This window comes from Capra hircus, chromosome 5 (genome assembly GCF_001704415.2).
Source record: "Capra hircus breed San Clemente chromosome 5, ASM170441v1, whole genome shotgun sequence".
Lineage (NCBI taxonomy): Eukaryota > Metazoa > Chordata > Mammalia > Artiodactyla > Bovidae > Capra > Capra hircus.
The window spans coordinates 73,933,525-73,945,128 of NC_030812.1; positions in this window are offsets into that span (position 1 = coordinate 73,933,525).

The window sequence follows — 11,604 nt, forward strand, 5'->3', positions numbered from 1 at the left end:
TGTAGCCCCTGTTCGGAGAAGCTATTGGGAATCAGCTGGCAAAGCAGAAAAGTGGTTTGGAGACCCAACCCCAGCTCCAGGAAGCTGGGCATAAAAGGGTAGATTTGTTTGTTTTGTTTTTTGGCTGTGCACCATGCAGGATCTTTGTTCCCTGATCAGGGGTCAAACCTGTGCCCCCTGCATTGGAAGTGTGGAGTCTTAACCTCTGGACCACCAGGGAAGTCCTCAGAAGGGTAAGTTTAGAGCTGAGAGGAGATAATAAGTAACCCAGAGGCTATAGCTGCACTTAGACCCCTGGTCTTTACAGATGGAGCCCCCCTCGCTGAGCCAGTGTGGACCTGGAACCTCGAACATCTGCCTCTTAATACACTGGCTGCCAGGAATGCAAAATGGTGCGACCACTTTGGAGATTTTCTTACAAAGTTAAATATGCAAGTATTAAACGGCCCAGCATCTCTTAAATATTTACCCAAGAGAAATGAAAACTCATGTCCACACAAGCGCTTGTGCTTGAATGTTTGCAGCAACTTTGTTTTAATAACCCCAGACTTGGAAACAGCCCCAGTGCCCATCAACTTGTGAATAGATGCCAAATTATGGTATGTTCCTACTATAGACTGCTACTTAGTGATAAGAAGAATAATTACTGATGTATACACATCAACACTGATGAATTATACCCTGTGAAAGGCACAGAAGACCACATACTCTGTAATTAATTCCATTCATGTGAAATTTGAGAAATGGCAAAGTGGAATGATAGCACACAGATCAGTGGTTGCCAGGGCCTGGGGCGGGGAAGGGAGGAGATTGATGGCAAAGGGGCATGATCTTTCGGGAGTTTTTCAGGGATAATGGAAATCTCCTGTATTGTGATGCAGTGGCTACATAATTGTCAAAACTCATTGAATTATACACTCGAACTTGGTGAGTGTTTTGTTTGTTTGGTTGTGCTGGGTCTTCGCTGCAGCTCGAGGGCTCTCTAGTTGAAGCATATAGGTTTAGTTACTGCTCGGCATGTGTGATCTTAGTTTCCTGACCAGGGATCAAACCCGAGTCCCCTGCATTATAAGGCAGATTCTTAACTACTGGACCACCAGGCAAGTCCCTAAGTTGGTGAGTTTTATCATATGTAAATTATACCTCAATAAAGCTAATTCTTAAAACGCTGTTAGAATGGGGCACATAGTCTATTTACTTCTAATACCACCTCCTGGGAGCCTCCGTTTGAGCAGCAGACAAAAGGATCTTTTTTGAACATTAATCAGATTACATCACTCTTTAAACACTCTCATAAATTCTCTTTCCTCTTTGAATGAAGTCCAGAGGATTACTGGGGCCTACAAGTCCCCATGCCTTGCTCACCGACACCGACACTACGGGGGACTGGAGCAGTAGGACAAATGGAAGCCCGTGTACTGTGTGCTTAAATTCTTATGACTGCTAATAAGACAGTTCTGTTCTTCTGCCTTGAAATTCTTACGACTGCAGAGCGAGCCAACAAGCTGCTAATAAGACAGTTCTGTTCTTCTGCCTTGACCAGTAGACCTTCATGGGGAGCTGGAAGGCCAGGTGCACAGCTAGATTCTTAGAGTCCTTGCAGTTCTGTGCCAGAGGTGATGGCAGGGAAGGCAGACCCTAAGCCACAGTTTGCCCCACCCCCTTGAGCTTTCCATCCAGGCTCCAGCTGACACTGAAGATACCTGCCAGGCCCCTGGAGACATCTGGGTTTGAAATCCCCTGGAGGCTGAAGACAGCACTGGGTATAGAATCAGGGAAACTGGATTCTTAACATGTATCTCCTGATTTCCCCCCAACCTGTGCTCTGCTCTGAATGCCTGAGTGTATATGTGGGCATGCATGCATGTGTGTGCATGTCTCCATGTGTGCATGGGTGCACCTATCTGTGTGTGTTCACTTGTGTGTGGGTGCATATGCATGCATGTGTGTGCTCGTGTGTATGCACACATGTGTACTTCAACAGTAGTGTGAGTTCCATGAAGGCAACTACTGTGCCAGATTCATCTCTGTATCATTTCCGCCTGTACAGAAGAGATGCTAAATGCTTGTGAAGTGAATATACGAATGAATTAGCCAGTCCAGCACATTTACTGACAGTGTGAGTTTGAAATCAGCCAGATTTAAGGTCAAAATCTTACTTCATCACTCATCCACTAAGTCACTTTGGTTCAGTCTCCTAATCCCATAGAGCCTCAGTTTCCTTACCTCAAGAGCAGGGGGAAAATAATGACATATTATAGGGGTTGGAATGAGGATTAAGTAACAATAATCAGAGCCAACATGTATTGAGCTGGACTTTGAGCCAAACACTGTAGTTAGGGCATTGAAAGTGCTAACTCACATATTTTTGCAATTTTGTGGTGGAGGGTTGGTTAAACAGTAAACTCTGAGTATCTTAGCCATCATCATATTTGTGATCAAAGGAGAGGAGATTCCGGATCCTTAAGCCTCAGGGGCTTCTTCTTATGAATTCTGCTCAGATTCTGGCTGATGAGGCTTCTGGAGATTTGGCTGTAGAGTTCAGCAAGCAGCGCTTTGCCAAGCTGCTGCTGCTGCTGCTGCTGCTGCTGCTGCTGCTGCTGCTGCTGCTGCTGCTGCTGCTGCTGCTGCTGCTGCTGCTGCTGCTGCTGCTGCTGCTGCTGCTAAGTCGCTTCAGTCTTGTCCGACTCTGTGTGACTCCATAGACGGTCTCCTACCAGGTTCGTCTGTCCCTAGGATTCTCCAGGCAAGAACACTGGAGTGGGTTGCCATTTCCTTCTCCAATGCAGGAAAGTGAAAAGTGAAAGTGAAGTCGCTCAGCCATGTCCGACTCTTAGCGACCTCATGGATTGCAGCCTACCAGGCTTCTCCGTCCATGGGATTTCCCAGGCAAGAGTACTGGAGTGGGGTGCCATTGCCTTCTCCGGCTTTGCCAAGCTAGCTCTCACTATTTGACCCTCTTGTTAGACCGGTCCTTTCGCTTGTGACTTACGATATTTCCTCTTCCAGGTGGCGCTACAGAGTGGGAACTGGGTTTCTAGGTCGCAGCGTCCCCTGGTGGTCAATTTCATCACTGATTTTGATTAGGCACAGAGCGGTTTCCACAACTCAAGTGCAGTGACAGCGGATGACATATATGGGGGAAAAATAGAATTTGCTGTAATAAGTTTTAAGTCAGAGGAGAGTGAACTGTGCAGGGGGAGATAGACCAAGAAGGGATCAAGCCATATCAAGGAAATTATCATCAACATTAACATCAATGATGTCCATCAATTACTGTCCATCTTCCATGTGCCAGGCATTATACTGAGTACTTGGCAACCACCAACTTATTTAACCCATCTTGGACTGCAAGGAGATCCAACCAGTCTATTCTGAAGGAGATTTCTTTGGAAGGGATGATGCTAAGGCTGAAACTCCTGTACTTTGGCCACCTCATGCGAAGAGTTGACTCATTGGAAGAGACTCTGATGCTGGGAGGGATTGGGGGCAGGAGGAGAAGGGGACAACAGAGGATGAGAAGGCTGGATGGCATCACGGACTCGATGGACGTGAATCTGAGTGAACTCTGGGGGTTGGTGATGGACAGGGAGGCCTGGCGTGCTGCGATTCATGGAGTCGCAAAGAGTCAGACATGACTGAGCGACTGAACTGAACTGAACTGAACAGAAGGTTTCAAGAGAACAATGGCTTTCATTGAAGCTGGGCACAGAGTAGGTGTCTGGGACATAGTAAGTGCTCACTACATTTTGAGAAATGAATAAGGCAATAATCCTATGAAACAGGTATAATCATCTCCATTTAGAAAAATGAACAAGGAAACATGATCAGAGAGGTTACATAACTCAGGTGTGTCAGAGCCAGGGCACCTAAGTTCCAGACCCAGCTCTGCTGCTTGCTGAGACATCACAGAGGAGGGCAGGGCCCTTTTGCCTTCAGGGAGCTTGCTGTCTAGTTGGCTTTATCCACACCCTCCTTGTCTTCAAATGTTGCTTCCTGGGGCCTGCCAGGTGGCTATTTATGGCTCAGGGAGGAGGTCAGTGAGGTTCCCCTCATAAATTACAAAGAGAGACACATGTGGGTCAGGATTGGGGAATTCAGTACATGAGGGATCCCCAGGAACCTTGCTCAGTCTAATCTGGGATTTTCCTTCTCTTCCTTAGGAGAGTCATTATTCCAGGCAGTGGACACTTGCTGACTTCCTGTAAGATGAACTCCAGGGCCATCTTCCAGTCTTGCCCCAGCCCCTGACCATCATCATGCTCCTGTTTCTGCCACTGGAGCTGTTAGCCCTGGTAAACAGCTACTCAGAGGTGGGTATCTTCATTTTATCTTGCAGACCTGCAGCACTTGAATGAGAAAGGTTTGAAAACTGTTGTGCATTTTGTGACATTAATATCTAGTCCTAAAAAAAAAAAAGATCTAGTCCTCATTCAGGACTGGCAGCCCTCAGATATGTTCTGAGAGTATTGAAGCTTTCCTTGAAGACGTGGTTATGAATGGGTATTAGTGCATGTGTGCATGCTAAGTCGCTTCAGTCCTGTCCGACTCTTTGAGACCCTAGGGACTGTAGCCCGCCAGGCTCCTTTGTCATGGAATTCTTCAGGCAAGAATACTGGAGTGGGTTGCCATTTCCTCCTCCAGGGGATCTTCCTGACCCGAAGATGGAACCTTCCGAATTGCAGGCAGATTCTTTACCGCTGAGCCTCTGGGGAAGCCTATTGAATGGATATTAGTAAACCTTCATAATGCAGCAACGCCCCTTCTCTGGGTGGCCCCTGGTTTGTTTATTTTTTTTAAAATATATAGCTTCAGGGTCTTCCATTTTCTTTCTTATTCATTTATTTACGACTGTGCTGGGTCTTCAGTGCTGTGCGAGGGCTTTGTCCAGTTGCAGTGAAGAGGGGCTGCTCTTCCTTGTGGTGCTTGGGCTTCTCATTGCGGAGGCTTCACTTGTTGCAGAGCACAGGCTCTAGGGGGTGGGGGCTTTAGGAGCTGTACCTCTAGGATGCAGGCTTAGTAGCTGCCGCACCCAGGCTTAGTTGCCTCACACCATGTGGGATCTTCCCGGACCAGGGATTGAACCCATGTCCCCTGCATCGGCAGTTGGATCCCTAACCACTGGGCCACCAGAAGAGACCCTAGCATTTGTCTTTGAGTCCTTGAGCCTCTGTTTTCAGCATTCTCTTTGGCACCTCACTGTCAGAATGTCACTTCACTGTCATTTGCTTCCTGCTGACACTCGCAGTTTTCTTCCTCCCGACCTCTTGGCGTCAAACCTCTGAGCTGTTAGGTTTGGGTGTACATTCAAAGTAACCTGGTGGGAAGGGCGGGCCTGCAAACTTGTTTCTGTGAAGGAAACATGTGAGCGTTACTGCCTGGACCGGGAGCTACCAATGCGAACAGCTGAATAACTTGTGTGTGAGTTTTTCCCACAGGCTGTGGAGAGGGGAGGTTATCACAAGTCAGTTCTAAAGATGCAAGAGGTCACTTCAGGCATTTCTTTGTACCTACTCAGAAAGACTCAATACACATGTGCTGCTTGGAACGTGTGCAGGGTTTGGCTTCTCTTCCTGGCAATTCCTCTGCCTCATTCTCTCACCACAGCAGCAGCAGCAGCGGCGGCGGCGGTGGCGGGAGACCATTGGTAGGGGTGAGGGACACAGGAATCACAGCAGCCGCAGGACCGGGGCCCGCTGCTGACAGAGTGTCTGGCCTCAAATTACACTGTATCAGAGCTCGGGCATAAAATTAGCAGCAGTGTTCTGTGTATGAGGAGCCAGAAAAAATAGCCAGATTCAGCAGAACTATGGGCAGAAGAAAGGGAGAGAAGGAGTTGGGGAGGGGAAGAGCTGGCCCATTACAGGCCTTCAGCCCTTCCCTGGACAGTCCTGGACTGCTGCCCCGAGGCAGAGGCAGCTGCCCAGTAGCTGAGTCAGGTCCCCAGGAGGATTTTTGGGGTGGAGGGGGCTGGGAATGGGAAAGGAAGATCTTGAGAAACCCGGGAAGGTGAAATTGAGGGTTTATCCTACCCTACACACACACACACACACACACACACACACACACACAAACACACACAAAACACAACACACACACATCCACACTGAAAACTTGGCACAAAATTTAGATATTCCCATATCTAGGCACTTTTCATGCATTTTTTCTCATTAAGTTTTACTACAACCTTACTTGGTAAGCCTGGTTCACAGATAAAAGGGTGCCCAAGTTCATGTGCTATGGATATATTTACGTTTATGCTGAGTTTGTGCCCACTCAGATTCCAGCATTTCAATATAGCCTCTCTGCAGCCACTGTGGAGAAGAGGATGGAGGTTCCTTAAATGACTAAACATGGCGTTACCATGTGATCCAGCAACCCCACTCCTGGGCATATAGCTGGAAAAGATGAAAACTCTAACTCGAAAAAGTACAATCACCCCAATATTCATTAACAACAGTATTTACAATAGCCAGATATGAAAGCAACCTAATTGTTCACTGACAAATTAATGGATAAAGATGTGATATATATATATATACCCCCCCCACACACACACACACACACAATGGAATATTGCAGGCATGCTCAGTTGCTCAGTTGTATGTGACTCTTTGCAACACTATGGACTGTAGTCCCCCAGGCTCCTCTGTCCTTGAGATTCTCCAAGCAAGAGTATTTCCTCCTCCAGAGGATCTTCCTGACCCAGAGATCAAACCTATGTCTTCTGCATCTCCTTCACTGGCAGGTGGACGCTTTACCACTGAGCCACCTGGGGGAACACAATGGTATATTATTGCTCAGTGATAAAAATAATGAAATAATGCCATTTTCAGCAACATGGATGGATCTAGAGATTATTATACTAAGTGAAGTAAGTTAGAGAAAGACAAGTACCACGTGATATAGCTTATGTGTAGAATCTAAAATAATGATATGATGACCTTATTTACAAAACAGACACAGACTCATAGACACAGAAAACAAATTTATGGTTACCAAAGGGGGAAAGGGGTGTAAATTAGAAGAGTGGGATTAACAAATACATGGACATGTGTGCCAAGTCACTTCAGTCATATCTGACTCTTTGGGACCCTGTGGACTGTATGCTGCCAGGCTCTTCTGTCTGTGGGATTCTCCAGGCAAGAATACTAGAGTGGGTGTCCTTGCCTTCCTCCAGGGGATCTTCCCAACTCAGGGATCAAACCCTAGTGTCTTATGTCTCCTGTACTGGCAGGTGGGTTCTTTACCACTAGTACCACCTGGGAAGCCCAACAGATATACACTCAGTTCAGTTCAGTTCAGTTCAGTTCAGTAGCTCAGTCGTGTCCGACTCTGCGATCCCATGAATCGCAGCACGCCAGGCCTCCCTGTCCATCACCAACTCCCAGAGTTCACTCAGACTCACGTCCATCGAGTCTGTGATGCCATCCAGCCATCTCATCCTCTGTCATCCCCTTCTCCTCTTGCCCCCAATCCCTCCCAACATCAGAGTCTTTTCCAATGAGTCAACTCTTTGCATGAGGTGGCCAAAGTACTGGAGTTTCAGCTTCAACATCATTCCCTCCAAAGAAATCTCAGGGCTGATCTCCTTCAGAATGGACTGGTTGGATCTCTTTGCAGTCCAAGGGACTCTCAAGAGTCTTCTCCAACACCACAATTCAAAAGCATCAATTCTTTGGTGCTCAGCTTTCTTCACAGTCCAACTCTCACACCCATACATGACTACAGGAAAAACCATAGCCTTGACTAGACGGACCTTAGTCAGCAAAGTAATGTCTCTGCTTTTCAATATGCTATCTAGGTTGGTCATAACTTTTCTTCCAAGGAGTAAGCGTCTTTTAATTTCATGGCTGCAGTCACCATCTGCAGTGATTTTGGAGCCCCAGAAAATAAAGTCTGACACTGTTTCCACTGTTTCCCCATCTATTTCCCATGAAGTGATGGGACCAGATGCCATGATCTTCGTTTTCTGAATGCTGAGCTTTAAGCCAACTTTTTCTCCTCTTTCACTTTCATCAAGAGGTTTTTAGTTCCTCTTCACTTTCTGCCATAAGGGTGGTGTCATCTGCATATCTGAGGTTATTGATATTTCTCCTGGCAATCTTGATTCCAGCTTGTGCTTCTTCCAGCCCAGCGTTACTCATGATGTACTCTGCATATAAGTTAAATAAGCAGGGTGACAATATACAGCCTTGACGTACTCCTTTTCCTATTTGGAACCAGTCTGTTGTTCCATGTCCAGTTCTAACTGTTGCTTCCTGACCTGCATGCAGGTTTCTCAAGAGGCAGGTCAGGTGGTCTGGTATTCCCATCTCTTTCAGAATTTTTCACGCTACTGTATATAAATCAGTTCAAGAACAAAGACCTACTGTATAACACAGGAAGCTGTATTCAATACCTTGTAATAATCTATAGTGGAAAAAGCTTGAAAAAGAATACATATATATGGATATTTACATATATATATATAATATATCTGGATAACTTTCTATACCAGAAACTAGCACAATATTGTAAATAAATTATGCTTCAATAATAAATAAATACATCCTCTCAAACTTACAATGTCACTACTGTACATATTGCATATTCTTAATATGTATACAATATAAATACCCTCACACTTGTCTACACAGACTCATATTTGTTTATAAACATGTTTATATATATGTTTTCAACTAAGCACATATGATGATACAATCACATGCCAATGCTGGGTCATACTTTCTTGCTAAAATGATTGTCACTTCTGTTTTTCCTGACCAGCTGCCGGCCAGTGTCCTCGTGGTCCCCAGCCACAGCTAGGTGCTTGCACCTCTTGGAACGCACAGACACCTGCCACATGTAACCCTGTCCTGTTACTGCTCGTTTAGTTTCATCCTCCAGATGGGGAACCCTGAGTCACCATGACTGGGACAGAGTCATTGTCTGTATTATTTCTAGTTCTTTGGGTGTGAATTCTCCGGTACGCTGAGTCTATAAGCTGCTTTTCATAGTGGAGAGGTTCTTTCCACAATTTGCAATTTTGGTCTGTGAGTCTACAGGGAAGTTCTGTTATTGCCTTGCAAGCTCATGGCATCCAAAGTATTTTGATGTTAATACTTCAGCTTGGGATGTCTCTACTGCGTGGGTAGCTTAGATCTGGGTCTGATACCAGTGCATATTTTAGGTTTGAGGCTCTGATCTTGTATATGTATCTCTCATTTTGCCCATGTCCTGGGAGAGCATCTCAACTCCTGCAGTGATCCCAGGCTGATGTTCTATTCCTTTAATCAGTTCTGACACTCAGCTTCAAACTGGGAGTGCAGATTTCATTTCCTGCCAGCAGAGCAGGAGTTAGAGCCTGAACCTAGTCTCAGACTGGTGGCTAGTCCCTGATGGCTCAGACAGTAAAGAATCTGCCTGCAATGCAGAACTGGGTTTGATGCCTGAATCGGGAAAAACTCCTGGAGAAGCGAATGGCAATCCACTCCAGGATTTTTGCTTGGAGAATTTCATGGCCAGAGGAGCCTGGCAGGCTATAGTCCATGGGGTCACAAAGAGTCGGACACGACTGAGTGACTAACACTTTCACACTTTCAGTCCTCGATTAGGCATTAAGATCTTAGCCCTATGAGCCCATTTCTACCCATGGTTTTCCCACTGGGTGTGGGGTGCCTCTCACTGGTATAGGTTCCCTTTTCTTAGAATCTGAAAATTAGACTTTCTTGCTTTTGAGCTCGACTTGATATGTTTAAAACACTTAAAAATATATTGTCTCGCAGCTTTTATATGCCTGGAGTAGGATGGGAAATTTTGACTTGTGTTCACCCTGCCATGTTTATCTCTGTATTCCAAATGCCCTGCTTGATAAATAGTTGATTGGGTACATCCCTCCGTTTTTCTCCTTTCTTGTCTTCTCTTCTGTCTGCCAATGTTGTTCCTGCTTCCCAAGGAGTCCATAAAGAATCTTGGTTTCTGAAGAGCCCTTGACCCTGGCCAGGCTGCAGGAAGGGAGGCAGATCCTCACTGGGTCAAGGCTGTAGTGCTGGGCCCAGAGCATATTGTCTCCTGGGGATTTGGGCTCTGCCCTGAACTCTATTTGGGGCAGAAGGTCCCTTGAGGTGGCTGGGTAGAGTGGGGACGAGGTTCACAGGAAGGGCTTGAGGCTTCCAGCTGCCCTTCATTTGTAAGCCAGACAGCCCTTGGGATCCTAGAATGACTCTTCTCCCCAGTCTCTGTGTCTGGGAAACAACAAAAGAACTACAGTGGGAGATCCTGGTTCCAGGCTCCACCGGGCTGGCTCTGTCCCTGCAGAGCCTCGTCCAGCCCTGTGGGTCCTAATTCAGCTTGGGTTTGGGACAGAGGGCCAGAAGGGCCCATTCTGTGATGCCAGAAGGCATGTCTTCCCCATCACCCATATCCTCTTGCTGCTGCTTGCTACTTTGCATCTATGATGCATGAGTGAATGTGAATGTGAGTGTGTGTGTGTGTGTGTGTGTGTGTGTGACAAGTGTGTGTGGCTCTCTTGGGAGAGCTCTCTTCAGAATTCTATAGCCATACAAATTAGAGGGGCCAGAAAATCATGTTAATTACCTGAATATTGGGTGAGCACTTGCAACGTGCTAGGCACTGCACTCGCTGGGAAGACAGTTGTCAGACATATAAAAATACAAACAAATATGGAGTTACAATAGTTCTCAGTGCTCTAAAGCAAAAGTACAGGGATCTGAGAGAGAACAGCAGAGAGAGGGTGACATATGTAGAGTTCAGGTTCCTGGAAGGCCTCCCGGAAGACGTGACCTCCAAGAAGAGCCCTAAAGGAGACAGGGAAGAGCATTCCAGCAGAAACAGCCTGCATGAAGGCTAAGAGGGGAAGACATCTTGGAACATTCTAGAAATGGACTAGAGGCCAGTGTGCGAAGGAAACAGCCCGGGAGAGGGGGCTGGGGAAGCCAGTAGGTTATTCAGAACTTTGGAGGCAGACAGGACTAGAAGTGTGGACTTTCTCCTAGAGCAGGTGAAGCAGTTAAAGTTTAAGCAGGGAAGAGTGTGCTCAGATTTGTAATGTGACGCTCACTCTGGTTGGCAGCCCTGTGGGGAGAAATGGCTGTGCCAGGCTCAAGTAGGCTTGGGGATCTAGGCACGAGAGAAGTACAGACCAGAATTCCAGGAAAGGGAGAATAGAGAAGGATAAACCAACCCTCACATTCTAATATGACACAAGTGCCTGTGAACACTAACTTTGTTGGGGGCACCAGGAAGGCTTCCTGGAAGAAGTGGCATCTGAGAGAGGACTTTGGGAAGGAAGGTGAGGTGGAGGCCCGCACTCCCAGCCTAGGGAATAGGTTGGGTAAAGTCTCAACAGTGAGGGGGTGCAGGCTGGGTGTGATGAGTCAGTGGATGCGAAGTAACTCCCCAAGGATATAAGTCCCCTGTGGTGGCTGAGTCAACACTGAGGCCCAGTCTCTGATGGAGAGCAGGTCTCTGATACCCAGCCAAGATCTGGCACCAAGAACTGACATCGAGGAAGTCCCCAATGCCCCCCCACCTCAGTCAATGTATCCCACACACCCAGCGTCAGAGAGTGTGTACTTCCCCAGTTGTGGTACATCTGCAAAG